This window comes from Emys orbicularis, chromosome 16 (assembly GCF_028017835.1).
Source record: "Emys orbicularis isolate rEmyOrb1 chromosome 16, rEmyOrb1.hap1, whole genome shotgun sequence".
Lineage (NCBI taxonomy): Eukaryota > Metazoa > Chordata > Testudines > Emydidae > Emys > Emys orbicularis.
The window spans coordinates 33457906-33472095 of record NC_088698.1 but is presented as its reverse complement, the minus strand read 5'-3'; positions in this window follow the sequence as shown (position 1 = coordinate 33472095).

The window sequence follows — 14190 nt, the reverse complement described above, 5'->3', positions numbered from 1 at the left end:
TTTTGGAAAGGTAGGTAACCATTTTTCCTTCAAGTGATTGCACATGTCCATTCATAGAATTCATAGACGATCAGGGTTGGAAGGGACCTCAGGAGGTCATCTAGTCCAACCCCCTGCTCAAAGCAGGACCAATCCCCAATTCCTCTGTACGTGACTCACAAGCAGATTAACATGGAGGCAGGCTCAGAGTCTATCTGAACAGCAATTGTAGAACAATCCGTCAAAAACTGGCATAGTTCCTGGATTGATGGGAAATGGCATAATGAGCAGCAAAAGTTTGTACCGAGGACCTGGTTGGTGCTTTGCAAAGGTCTTCAGTAGGTACTTGTGCTAGAAAAGCTGCCTGTGCTCTAGTCAAATGAGCCAACAGTCTGGGGGTGACATGCTAACTGGTAGCACAAATAAATGCAAGAGGAAATCTTCTGAGTGGAAACCAGTTTGCCTGTCACCATGTCCAGCATCACAACAAATCACTTTGTGAGGATCTAAAAAGGGCTGGTGCAATCCACGTAGAAGGACAATGCTCTCCTCACATCCACCTAATGCAGCTTCTGTTCATCTATGTGCATGTGAGGCTTCAGGAAAAATGTTGATAAATAAATTGCCAGATTAACATGGCAATTGGAAACTACCTTTGTCAAGAATTTTGGGTGAAGGTAGAGGTAAACTTTATCCTTATGGAAAACTGTAAAAGGAGATTCTGAAACCAAGGGGCTCAGTTCACTCACTCTCCTTACTGAGGTTATTGCAACCAACCAGGATGCCATAGAAAGGTGGAGGAGGGAGCGTGGGTCAAGAGGTTCAAAGGAAGGCCTCGTTAATATTGTTAGCACAAGGTTTAAATCCCATGGGGAACAGGTTCTTGTACTAGAGGGTATCATCTATCCAACCGTTTTAGAAATCTGATAGTTGTGGGGGTGGGAGAAAAAGTGATCTACTACCCTCCAGTGGGTAGTAGCACTGAAATCGTTGCCACATGTACTTCAGTAGAACTAACAGTCAGGCCTTGCTGTTTTAGGTGCAACAGATAATCCAATCTGGTTAATGGGAGCCTGCACTGGAGAGACTTCTCTGTTGAGACCAGGTAGAAAAATGTTTCCATTTGGCTAGTTGAAGGCTTTCTCCTGTTCAGAAGCACCTTGTGAATGTCTTTTGAGCAAGTCCTTTCTAGTGGTGTTAGCCGGGAAGTATCCACGCAGTTAAATGGAGGGCCTGTAGGTTGGGGTTGAGTAGACTGCAGTGGTCTGAAAAAAATCACATCTGAATCTAATGGGGGAGGTAGGAGGCCTCACTAAAAGGTTTCAAGAACCAGCATTGTCGAGGCCATGCTGCTGCCATTCGAATGAAGCAAGCATGTTCCTGCTTGATCTTGAATAGGACTCTGGGTACTAATGGAATCGGTGGAAAGGCAAACAGCCGTGAGTTCATCCGTGATAGCTGAAAAGCATCTGTCAAAGACCCAGGTCTGGAATTCTCTCAGCAGCAGAACAGGAGGCATTTGTTGCAAACAGGTCCATGTGAGAAGTTTCCCCAGAGCTGGAAGATGAGCCTAGCCACATCTGGACCTAGTGACCATTCATGGTGAGGGGCCAAAGACCTGCTCAGCTGACCTACTGATGTGTTCTGCTCTCCTGGGAGGTATCCTTCTGGCACAGTTGGGAGGAACGTGCCCTTCCCTGTCTGTTTACATAAAGCATAGTTGCTATATTGTCCTTTAACACTAACAGATTTTTTCCCCAGAATATATGGCTAGAAGGCAGAGCAGGGTAGATGGATAGCACGTAGTTCCCTGACATTAATATGAGTCCTCAGCTCCTGCAAGGACCACTACCCTTGAGTTTGTAGGGTTCCGATAGGTGCCCCCCAACCCAGGGACGAGGCATCCGTGACCCACATAAGCGTTGGTTGCAGAGAAATGAAGGACACTCCCATACAAACAGTCTGAGGGTCTGTCCACCAGTCCAGAGAGGATAAAATTACCTCTGCAATGCAAATTTCTCTGTCTAGACGATGACAACAGGGGGCATCCTTGAAGCTTCCTGAGGCATAATCAGGTGTGTTACGTCATGTGGGTACATGCTGCCATGTTCCCCAGAAGTCTGAGGCAAGCGTGCACTGTAGTAATGGGATGTGCTTTTAGATCCAGTACCAGATCTCAGAGCAGTTGGAACCTTGACGGGGGCAGAAATGCTCTGGTTTGTATAGCATCCAGGAGTGCTCTGATAAACTATTCTTTGCACAGGTTTTTAGAATTGATCTGACTTGACTGAGTAATAGACGCAGTACATTGAGGGTGGACTGAATGATACCCACACTGGATAGCACTTGAGAGTTCAACCAGACTGTCACCAACCAGTCATCCAGGTGGGAAGTGCACGGATTCCCAATCCTCTCAGATATACAACTACCTTACCTTGCACATTGTGAAAACTCAAGGGGCTGCTGCTGACAGACCAAATTGAAGTAGTGTAAATTGGTAATGTGTTTCATTTGCTAGGAACATGATGAACTTCCAGTGGTCTAGACAGATCACTATATGGAAGTAAGCGTCTTTTAAGTCAAGGGCAGCATACCAGTGGCCCTGTTCAGGGAAGGAATGATGGTAGCTAGGGTAACCATGGGGATCTTCATTTTCTTCAGGTACTTGTTTAACTCCCTTAGATCTAAAATACCCCCTTTTGTTTTGGGAATTAAGGAAATAGCAGGAATAAAAACTGTTCCCCCTGAGGAGTAGAGGAACTTCCTCTACTGCACCCACTGGAAGGAGAGATTAAACCTGTTGTAAAACGGTCTCCTGAGAGTGGTCCTTGAAGAGGGATGGAGAAGGGGGAGGATAGAAACAAATTGAAGTCAATATCCCACATCCACCATGCTTAGGACCCACCGAACTGATGTGACATGAGTCTAAGCACAGAGGAAGTCGTAAAGACAATAGGCAAAGGTAAGGGTAGGAACAGATTCATCTGTAAGTATTGATACGCTGTCTTTGACAAGCCTGTCAAAAATGCATGTTTAGACTGGGCCATTGGTTGAGAGGAATCTGCTGTCGCAGATGAGAGAGGCGGTGGTCAATTTCTATAATTCCTGTCCCTTTTTTTTTTGGCAGGTCTTGGGGCTGAGGTATAAAGCTCTGATATCTGTGAGCCTTCTGGGGCCAGAATTGCTTCCTCTTCATTGCCAGTGTATAAATTCCAAGAGACTTCAGTATTGCCCTGGAATCTTGTAAGCTATGCCGCCTATTGTCCATCGTTTCTGAAAAGAGGGATGGACCCTCAAATGGCAAATTCTAGATGGTCTGCTGTACTTCAGGAGGGAGACCAGAAGATTGCAGCCATGAACTTCTCCTCATAGAAATAGCAGATGTCATGGAACAAGCTACTGAGTCTGCTGCATCCTAACTGTTGTGAATAGCTGTCCTTGCACCCCCGCTTACCCTCCTCTACCATGAGTGAGAACCTGCCTGGAATCCTCTGGTAGCCTGTCTTTAAACTTCAGGATGTTTTCTCATAGGGTAAAATCATAGCAACTTAGGAGGGCTAGCTGGTTAACAATTCTTGGCTGCAGACCTTCTGTTGAATAAGTTTGACCAAACAGGTCCAGCCTCTCTGATTTCTTACTCTTTGGCATCAATGCTTGGTGACCCTGACTCTCCTGCTCATGAGCTGCTGCCACCACCAAAGGGCCTGGGGGTGTGTGAGAGTAGAGGGGTTTGAAGCCCTTAGAAGGGACACAGTAGCTCCTCTGTGCATATTTCGCTGTAGGCAGGAGGGAAGAAGGGGTCTTTGAAAGTGTTTTAACCAGTTCCAGAATTGCTTCATTACCTCAGAAGTACCACTCTGGCGGGTCTCACAGAAGCTAAAGTATCCACTAGCATGGGGGATTTGTCACAGACCGATTCCACTTGAATGTCTAAAATCAAGGCCACCCTTTTAAGCCGTTCTTGGTGAGTATTGTAATGCCCTGGTGATGGAGAATTGCTCACCATCTCTACAGCCTCATCAGGTGATAAGGAAATGACACACCAGGATGCTGAGGCAATGGCTGGTTTGCCACTTGCGGTGTAGGAACTGCCTGAGCAACTTCTAGTTGCTCAGTACCAGGCATCAGAGAAAGTTTCCTGTGATGCCAGTGATCTTGGTGCATCCTTGAGGAAATAGACTCAGGTGAGGAAAGGTCCTAGCAGAGGGAGGGACACCCCTCGGTGGCCAGACCTGGTGACGGTGGGCCCCATGGTTGTGCAGGCCATTGTCCCTTGGGACATGTCCGCTGCTGGGACGTCCAGGGCTCTGATGGAAGGTAAGGTTCTTGTCTGGTACGAGACACAAAAGACTCCACTTCCAAGTCCGACAAAGATGACTGAGTCCTACGGTAATGGAGGAGCAGAACCCATGTGGACAGGAGACGGGTAAGTGAACCCAGAGACAGCAGTGCCGGGGATATTAACAACCGCTTGCCCCTGGAGTGCACTGGCCTCCTAGGCACCAGGAGCAGCATCAGTAATCCATGCTCTTGCGGAGCTGGCATAGGCACTACAGACACTGGCACTGGCTGGAACCCTTCCTGCATCACCAGGGACATTGGTATTGAGGGGTTAAGTAATTCTCTGGCGACAGTATATGCTTCTGGCATTGCTGGTATCAGGATTGGGTCTGACAAATAGAAACTTCAGGGGCTGGCCTTGGCAGACATGGCACAGGTTCTGAAGTAGACACCCCCCCTATTGCAGCAGAGGCATACTGTGGGGAACGCTTCCCCTCAGAATCCCTCCCAGAGATCTTGCTTTTATCTGGCCTCTGTTATGAAGATCTTGCTGGACGAAGTACTGTGTCCTTGGCAGATCTGTCTCCTCTTCAGTACCAGAGACAGAGAATGTGGTGCCAAAGACCTCTCAGGAAGCACACGTCGCATCAATAGTGCCGCACTTGGAGTGCGCTCTAAACCCAACGACTCCCAGGGAGGGCAAAGTGCCACCTCCGTAAGGTGACAAATCTCACTGTTCTGTCTCTTTTTGAGCAAGGCTTAAATCATCTGCAAATGTGACACTTGTCACTGATGTGGGACTCCCCCAGACATCTTAGGCAGCTGGGATGTGGGTCACAGACCAGCATCGGTCTGGCACACGACCAGCAGGACTTGAACTCCAGCGAGCGAGACACAGCTCCAGTCCCAGTATCAAATAATCAAACTTGGTCCAAAAGGGACCCAAACAACTAAAACCTAATATTAACGCTACGCTATATCTAATTAACTACTAAGTACTAAATGAGAAACAAACTATATACAAGAAGGGTGAGGAAAATAAACTTGCCATCGCAATACTGGATGGAAGCGCTCCAACAACCATCACTGGCGATAAGAAGGAACTGAGGGGGGTCGGGGCGGCTCCGCCCTCTTATACTGGCACATGGTGATGCACAGATGTAGCGGGCACTTGAGCTGCCCCAACAGGTACCACTGAGGGGAAAAGTTCTCCAATAACCGTACATGAGGCGCACACTCACGTACAGTGAATGGACATGTGCAATCACTCAGAGAACCCCTTTGTTGTATTCAGAGTTGCACATAGTTGCTTAACTAAAGAAAGATTTTAATGGGATTTACTCATGTTAGCACTGCTAAGTCACTCTTCAGTGCCTATCCATCTAGATTCTTGTACTGTGCCCATCACAATAGTATCCAAGCTTTATATGGTGATTAGGCATTTATAAGATGCCTCTAAAACATTGTCATAGATATCTGACTCTTGAGTGAGCTGAATTCTAGTTGAGGTGAAGAGTCATCAACACAATAGTTAAAAATACTGCAACTGGAACTCGATTATGGTTGATGATGCACAAGCCAACAAGAACTCGGCTGACTTCCACATCCCACTGCAGTCTGCAGTGCTAGCATCTGCTTAGTTTACAAGCTGGATTTCATTTTTCAGGCTCACTGTGTATAGATACATGCTCAGATAGTACAGTGCCTTATAAGAGGCTAGCTAGGTAGGCATGAGAGAATCATGGAATCCCATGAAACTCTATTTTTGGTCACTTTTCAGACTATAGCCACAAGTTAAGTAAATACCATTCTGATTTGATACACCTTGAACTATTGACTTGTATGTAATTTTCGCACTTAGAAATTCAAATGAAAGACTAATTTCTTTTAATGGCATTTTACCCCTTGGTATATGTACTGCATTATTTTTATTTATACAATGCCAAAAAGTGCGCTTGGCATCTAGACATTTCTTGGTGTGTGCAGTTGTTACCAAAAGGGTGATTAGATATTTGATCTCTAGGTTGACATCTTCTGATTTTACGACCAACTCAGACACATATAGGATCCCTTCTTTAAGTAGTTCCCCTTCACTTCCCTCCGATAAATAATGGAAAGGGACATCCCTACCTCTCAATCTTCAAACTTACCAATACATGACAAATGACCAGCAGATGGAACACCTGAGTTTTGTTGCACTCTAATTGACAGAGCATAATGGTTTCTAACTGTAAAACCTACTTCTAAAAGGATGTTTCTCCCTGTGTGAATCAACTAAACCAGTTTTGCCATCTGTAACTAGTTTCCCCTGGGGCATGGTGCGGGAGGTGGGAAATAGTCCATACTCATGCAATCTGGCATATTCAATGAATCCTGCTGCTGCTTCCCTCTTCCCCAAGTTTAACTAGTTTAGGCCAACCCTAATAGGACTCTGCTGCCTTACCTGCTCTTCTGGAACCGAAAAGGCTTTCAGTGGGAGCAGCAGCAGCTTCTCTTCTCTTTCCCTCCAATAAGCCATTGTTTGTAGGACAATGGTTGTTTGAAGGATGCAAAGTGTGCCAGCTTACCAGGAGTGCAGCTGCTCAAGGCCTGCTCTCCTCCTTCCTCTGCCCTGTGACAAATGTGATGGTCTTAGCTCTTCTCTCATCCCAAGAGGCATCTGCTCCTGAGCAGCTCAGCTTCCTTCCTTCAAGGTCTCTCTCTTCTGCTTTTAAGGAGAGAAGAGGAAGAGAGGAGTAAGGGAAGAGTCTCTCCTCCCTTCCTCACCCCCACCAAGCAACTACTTCTTGTCTGCAGAAGACAGCCTTAATTGGGGGACAAAGCCTGAATCAGTAGCAGTGCAGAATGCACCCCAAACTACAAAGGGTTTGAGAACTCTAGGGACATCCCTTCCCAGTAGAGACTCCCACCCTAGAGAGCCTCCCAGGAATAAGTTTTTAATGCTTGGAATGTTTACTAATTTGCATGTGAAAGGCAGTGATGTGAAAGCCCTTTTTAGCTGCAATATGATTTCTAATTAAAGTGACTGTGAGCAGCTTACTTTATTAAATCCATACTTTGTCATGTTCTGAGACCCAGTCTACATTACTGTTTTGTAACCAGTTCATGACATTCATCTGATCCAGTTAAGTCCATGTGTCTGTGTTGTGAGAAAGCTGCTATGTTTTTTGGGGAGAGGAAGAGTGCTAGCCTTGCAACCTAGGCTTGTTTACAATCATTGCATTCTCTAAAAAGATAGATCGCTATCTGCACCATGCCTTAGCAGGGGATAGAGTGCCCAGACAGCAGCAAATATGGGGATACTTTCTGGGATACCATCCTGAGAAAAGAGTTAGGTAACAGCCAACCCAATTGGGAAGTCTTTTCTATACAGCAAAATAATGATAGTTAGCTAGCTACACGATCACCATGTGACAGCCTAGGCCACTGACACTCATGATACATCATGACCTGCTATGGTTATTAACTATATCAAACATGTTGAATGTGGAACACAAGCCACATTTAGAACCAACTATGCCACTACCTACTTAGAAGCTCTTAACCAAGGGAGCATTGCCAAGATGGTGACCTAAGCCCTGAGGTAAGTGGGGAAGTGGGATACCGGGAGAAAATACCAGGAGGAGGCTGCAATGGGGAGGGGGGGGGCTCCTGATTCATACTGAGAAAGCAGGGCAATCGGCTAGTTATCTTAGGTGCATGTACATGAATGCCAGAAGCCTGGGAAACAAGCAGGAAGAATTGGAAGTCCTGGCACAGTCAAATAACTATGATGTGACTGGAATAACAGAGACTTGGTGGGGCAGTTCATATGACTGGAGCACTGTCATGGATGGATATAAACTGTTCAGGAAGGACAGGCAGGGGAGGAAAGGTGGAGGAGTAGCACTGTATGTAAGAGAGCAGTATGATTGCTCAGAGCTCCAGTATGAAACTGCAGAAAGGCTTGTTGAGAGTCTTTGGGTTAAGTTTAGAGGCGAGAGCAACAAGGGTGATGTCATGGTGGGTGTCTGTTATAGACCACCAGACCAGGAGGATGAAGTAGGTGAGGCTTTCTTTGGACAATTAACTGAAGTTTCCAGAACACATGCCCTGGTTCTAATGGGGGACTTCAATCACCGTGACATCTGCTGGGAGAGCAATACAGCAGTGCACAGACAATCGAGGAAGTTTTTGGAGAGTGTTGGGGACAACTTCCTGGTGCAACTACTGGAGGAACCAACCAGGGGCCATTCTCCTCTTGACCTGCTGCTTACAAACAGGGACGAATTGGTAGGGGAAGTAGAAGTGGGTGGGAACCTGGGCAGCAGTAACCATGAGATGGTCGAGTTCAGGATCCTGGCAAAAGGAAGAAAGGAGAGCAGCAAAATACAGACCGTGGACTTCAGAAAAGCAGACTTTGACTCCCATAGGGAACTGATGGGCACGATCCCCTGGGAGGCTAATATGAGCGGGAAAGGAGTCGAGGAGAGCTGGCTGTATTTTAAAGAAGCCTTATTGAGGGCGCAGGAACAAACCATCCCAATGTGCAGAAAGAATAGCAAATATGGCAGGCGGCCAGCTTGGCTTAACAGTGAAATCTTCGGTGAGCTTAAACACAAAAAGGACAGCTGACTAGGGAGGAGTATAAAAATATTGCTCGAGCATGCCAGGGGTGTAATCAGGAAGGCCAAACCACAACTGGAGTTGCAGCTAGCAACGGATGTGAAGGGTAACGAAGGGTTTCTACAGGTATGTTAGCAACAAGAAAAGGTCAGGGAAAGTGTGGGACCCTTAATGAATGGGGGAGGCAACCTAGTGACAGATGATGTGGAAAAAGCTGAAGTACTCAATGCTTTTTTTGCCTCGGTCTTCACAGACAAGGTCAGCTCCCACACGGCCGTCCTGGGCAACACAGTATGGGGAGGAGATGAGCAGCCCTCAGTGGTGAAAGAACAGATTAAGGACTATTTAGAAAAGCTGGACATGCACAAGTCCATGGATCCAGATCTAATGCATCCAAGGATGCTGAGGAAATTGGCTGATGTGATTGCAGAGCCTTTGGCCATTATCTTTGAAAACTCATCCGATTGGGGGAGGTCCTGGATGATTGGAAAAAGGCAAATATAGTGCCCATCTTTAAAAAAGGGAAGAAGGAGAAACTGGGGAACTACAGACCGGTCAGCCTCACCTCAGTCCCTGGAAAAATCATGGAGAAGGTTCTCAAGGAAATCATTTTGAAGCACTTGGAGGAGAGGAAGGTGATTGGGAACAGTCAACATGGACTCACCAAGGGCAAGTCATGCCTGACCAACCTGATTGCCTTCTATGATGAGATAACGGGCTCTGTGGATATGGGGGAAATGGTGGACATGATATATCTTGACTTTAGCAAAGCTTTTGGTATGGTCTCCCACTGTATTCTTGCCAGCAAGTTAAAATATGGATATGGATTAGATAAGGTGGATAGAAATCTGGCTAGATTGTTGGGCTCAATGGGTAGTGATCAATGGCTTGATGTTTAGTTGGCAGCTGGTATCAAGCAGAGTGCCCGAGGGGTCAGTCCTGGGGCTGGTTTTGTTCAACATAGAATATCAGGGTTGAAAAGGACCTCAGGAGGTCATCTAGTCCAACCCCCTGCTTGAAGCAGGACCAGTCCCCAGACAGATTTTTGCCCCAGATCCCTAAATGGCCCCCTCAAGGGTTGCACTCACAACCCTGGGTTTAGCAGGCCAATGCTCAAACCACTGAGCTATCCCTCCCCACCATCTTTATTAATGATCTGGATGATGGGATGGATTGCACCCTCAGCAAGTTTGCAGATGACACTAAACTGTGGGGGGAGAAGTAAATATGCTGGAGGGTAGGGATTGGGTCCAGAATGACCTAGACAAATTGGAGGATTGGGCCAAAAGAAATCTGATAAGGTTCAACAAGGACAAGTGCAGAGTCCTGCACTTAGGATGGAAGAATCCCATGCACCGCTACAGGCTGGGGACTGACTGGCTAAGCAGCAGTTCTTCAGAAAAGGACCTTGGGATTACAGTGGATGAGAAGCTGGATATGAGTCAGCAGTCTGCCCTTGTTGCCAAGATGGCTAATGGCATATTGGGCTGAATTAGTAGGAGCTTTGACAGCAGATCGAGGGAAGTGATTATTCCCCTCTATTCGGCACTGGTGATGCCACATCTGGAGTACTGTGTCCAGTTTTGGGCCCCCCACTACAGAAGGGATGTGGACAAATTGGAGAGAGTCCAGCAGAGGGCAATGAAAATGATCCGGGGGTTGGGTCATATGACTTATGAGGAGAGGCTGAGGGAACTGGGCTTATTTAGTCTGCAGAAGGGAAGAGTGAGGGGGATTTGATAGCAGCCTTCAACTACCTGAAGGAGGGGGTTCCAAAGAGGATGGAGCTCGGCTGTTCTCAGTGGTGGCAGATGACAGAACAAGGAGCAATGGTCTCAAGTTGCAGTGGGGGAGGTTTAGGTTGGATATTAGGAAAAACTATTTCACTAGGAGGGTGGTGAAGCACTGGAATGGGTTACCTAGGGAGGTGGTGGAATCTCCATCCTTAGAGATTCCTTTGTCAAGCCATCCTAAGGCCTGGCTTGACAAAACCCTGGCTGGGATGATTTAGTTGGTGTTGGTCTTGCTTTGAGCTGGGGGTTGGACTAGATGACTTCTTGAGGTCTCTTCCAACCCTAATCTTCTCTGATTCTATGACTGGAATCCTTGTTCTCTGTAAAGGTAGGAGAATGTAGCGTAACTGTACACCACTGTGTTTAAAATTCCCTGATTACAGCCTGTTGTTTATCTTAGGTTCCCAGCCTTAGTAATTGCACAGGCTGGACAACGTCCAGTGATTTTAAGAAAGCATGCAACATTTTAAGATAGGTGATTAAAACAGAAGAGATAGGAAGGCTGCACACTATAATATTATGTCTAACAAATTAGACTAGCTCATGCCAGGCCTAGCTATGCTGCCAAGTCACACGATAGAGTCCATTGGGAACATTAAGGTTCATCCTCATTCTTTGTGTTCAAGTCCATCTTAAGTCATGCAAGCAGCATCTAGGTTATTTATTTTTACTTTTTTCAATATTGATCATGTTTCATCTGAGGAGAGCAAGTATCAAGCTGCATGCTACCTGGAAGGTGATGGCAACTCCCCTAAACTTTAAGTTCTTCCCAGCTTCACTGGGTCTGTTTTTTTCAGGACAGCATTCATTTAGTGGCTCCACTGGATGTTGTGTGTGTCTATGTACCCTTTGATGTTATTTCAACCCTTATAGTGGTTGTTAAGAAATACAGTCCACTACTCTAATTTTAGTTATATTCTTGCACTGGCCTGCTTTCATTATTAATTTGGTTGGCTACAGTATCAAGTGCCTGGTTTATAGCTCTTTTATAACAGTGACACTCCTCTGTGGGGTTCTAATTAAAGAAGAGAGGCCTGGATTTTTAAAAGGTGTTTAGACATTGCTTCACTCAATGTTGCCACACCTAACTGACCTAAGTCCCTTTTGAACCTGAGATTTAGGCTCCTAAGTCAGTTAGTAGTTGCAACACTGAGCGCAGCAATGCCTAAATACCTTTAAAAATGCAGGCCCAAGTTACTTTTTGGGTCTCATTCAATTATGGGTGAGGAGGAAATAAATTGGGATAAGCTTGATTTGTGGGGAGAAAGGGGACAGACTAGGACAAGAGTCCACAGGGATGAGACTGGGTTTTACTGGGTAAAGAGAAGCCTGAGGATGGGACACTGGGACTGGCTAGGGAGGGGAATGGGACTAGGAGCCAAGGAGTAAAGAAACAAGATGTGATAGGTTGGAAGGGATGGGGCAGAAGGGTCTATACCTATTAGAGCACACTCCCTCCAGAGTTTAGAATGGAATCTAAGATTCCTGATTCTCACCATTCTTCTGCTGACTGCAGGTATCTGTGAAACCCACTGGCAATGTGTCCTGTGCCTTCTAGTGCAGGGTGGGTGACAACCTACCGCTGCTATCAGTTATTCCATTAGCACAAATGGCAGAGTTCTGTGTGGTGGATCTAGAGGTTCCAACTCTGCCAATGACCCTTGTGGGTGTCAACATGATGGAATTTGGTTTTCCCCCTTTGCTTTCTGTAAAACCTATGAGCAAATGAGTGCATGCATGGGCACATGCACAGTTAAAATCCTTAAAAGTTAGGAAATGCGGAAATTAATGTTGCCTGTGCAAACCTAATTCAGTCCCCTTGTGTGGTGTGTCATCATAATGCGTCCAGTGTTCCCCCCACAGGACCTCCAGCTCCTTCAGTGCCCAAGAAGGGCTCAGTAAAGAGCTAGGGTTCAGCTAAACATCCAGAGTAATGAGTCTTTGTTTGTCTGTATGAGCATGTGGTTTTGGACAGAACTGGTGAAGATACAGACTACTTGAGATGAAAAATCAGATACTGTTTGGAGAGGAATTTAGGATGTTGCCAAGCTGTACCTTTCAGGAAAAAAAATGTACGGAGAGTCCATTACTAGGGCATGCAGTTCTTCTGTGTCCTTCATAGACGTGATGGCTACTAAAAATGCCACTTTTGCTGAAAGATGTGACCATGAGCAGGAGTGGGATCCAAAGCAGCTGATAACACTAAATTCAATTCCCATTTTGGGGCAGGGTCCCTAATAAGTGGAATAATCTCCCTGTGATATGAGAGTGACATGCTGAGATTGTGCCCACGTGCACCTTGATGGAGCTCACCACCAAACCTGATCTTTTAGATGCAACAAGTAGTCCAAGATCTTTTGATTTATGACCTGCATAGGTGACACCATGGCTAGTTCCCCAGATAAAGAACTGCTTTCACTTACTAAGTTAAGTAGCCCTTGTGGAGGACTGCTTCTGAATTATGTACTTCCTCGGGATCTAGTGACCAAGAAACCAGGCTATGATGTGTAATGCCTGAGGTTCAGGTCCAACACCCTTCTGTGATCTTGCAATCTCAGGTCCTTGCCTGGAGGCAGAGGAAGAGGTTCCTTGACTGATAGCTTGCAGAAGTCCAAATACCACAGTTGTTTTCCCTGGCTTCAGAAGTGGTATCAGGGAGCTGAAAGGCATGCTTTGCCTTCAGTACCAGAGGGCCTAGCCTCTGTAGATGAAGCAGCTTGCATGGAGGACTATGATAATGTGGAAGCTTTCCCTTTCTTTGGCTTCACAGGCCCAAGCAGCTCTAAGCACTTACATCTCTTCAAGGACGGTAGTGCCCTGGTGAAGGGGATCTCCTTTCCTGGCCTTCTGGGAAGGCCAGGGAGTACTTCTGGCCAGGAAGGAACTCCCTCCAACTGACTGCAATGGTCTCAATACCAGGGAAAGGGCAATCTCTGTGAGGATATATCTGAGGTGTTCTTAGTGTCGGGTCAGCAAATTGGACACTGGGCCCTGACGTAGCCCTCATCCAAGCACTTCAGGCAGTGAGAGAGGGTTGTGACACACAGAGCAGGGTTTGAAGCTCGGGGACCTAGACATTGAGCTCTGCCTAGTACCAGGGGAACCAGAGCCCACTGATTTATGAACAGTAGAGGACAGTAGGTAAGACAGAGGGGTTAGTTGTATTCACTTTTCGGTCCTCAAACTACCAAAACAAACTAACTGCATGTTCCAAGAAGCTGACAGCCTGCTCCAACCACAGAGCGTAAAAAGGATTGACAGGTCAGCTCTGCTCTGTGGAGCACAGGTGTGGCCACCTCAGAGGCATTGCTGCTAGGGAAACTCTCCATCCCTGGTGCATGAGATGTGCGCGTGCACACACATACCCTTAGTGTAATGGACATGTACCATCATTTGAAGAACTACTGATGGAATATGGTTCCATTAAAGAATACGTAGTTCTGTCTAAATTGAAACATGTTGCAAATTAAGTCAACGTTGCTGGAATTCAATTTCAGAAGAAAACCAGGAAGGTACCAGTGTCAAAACATCC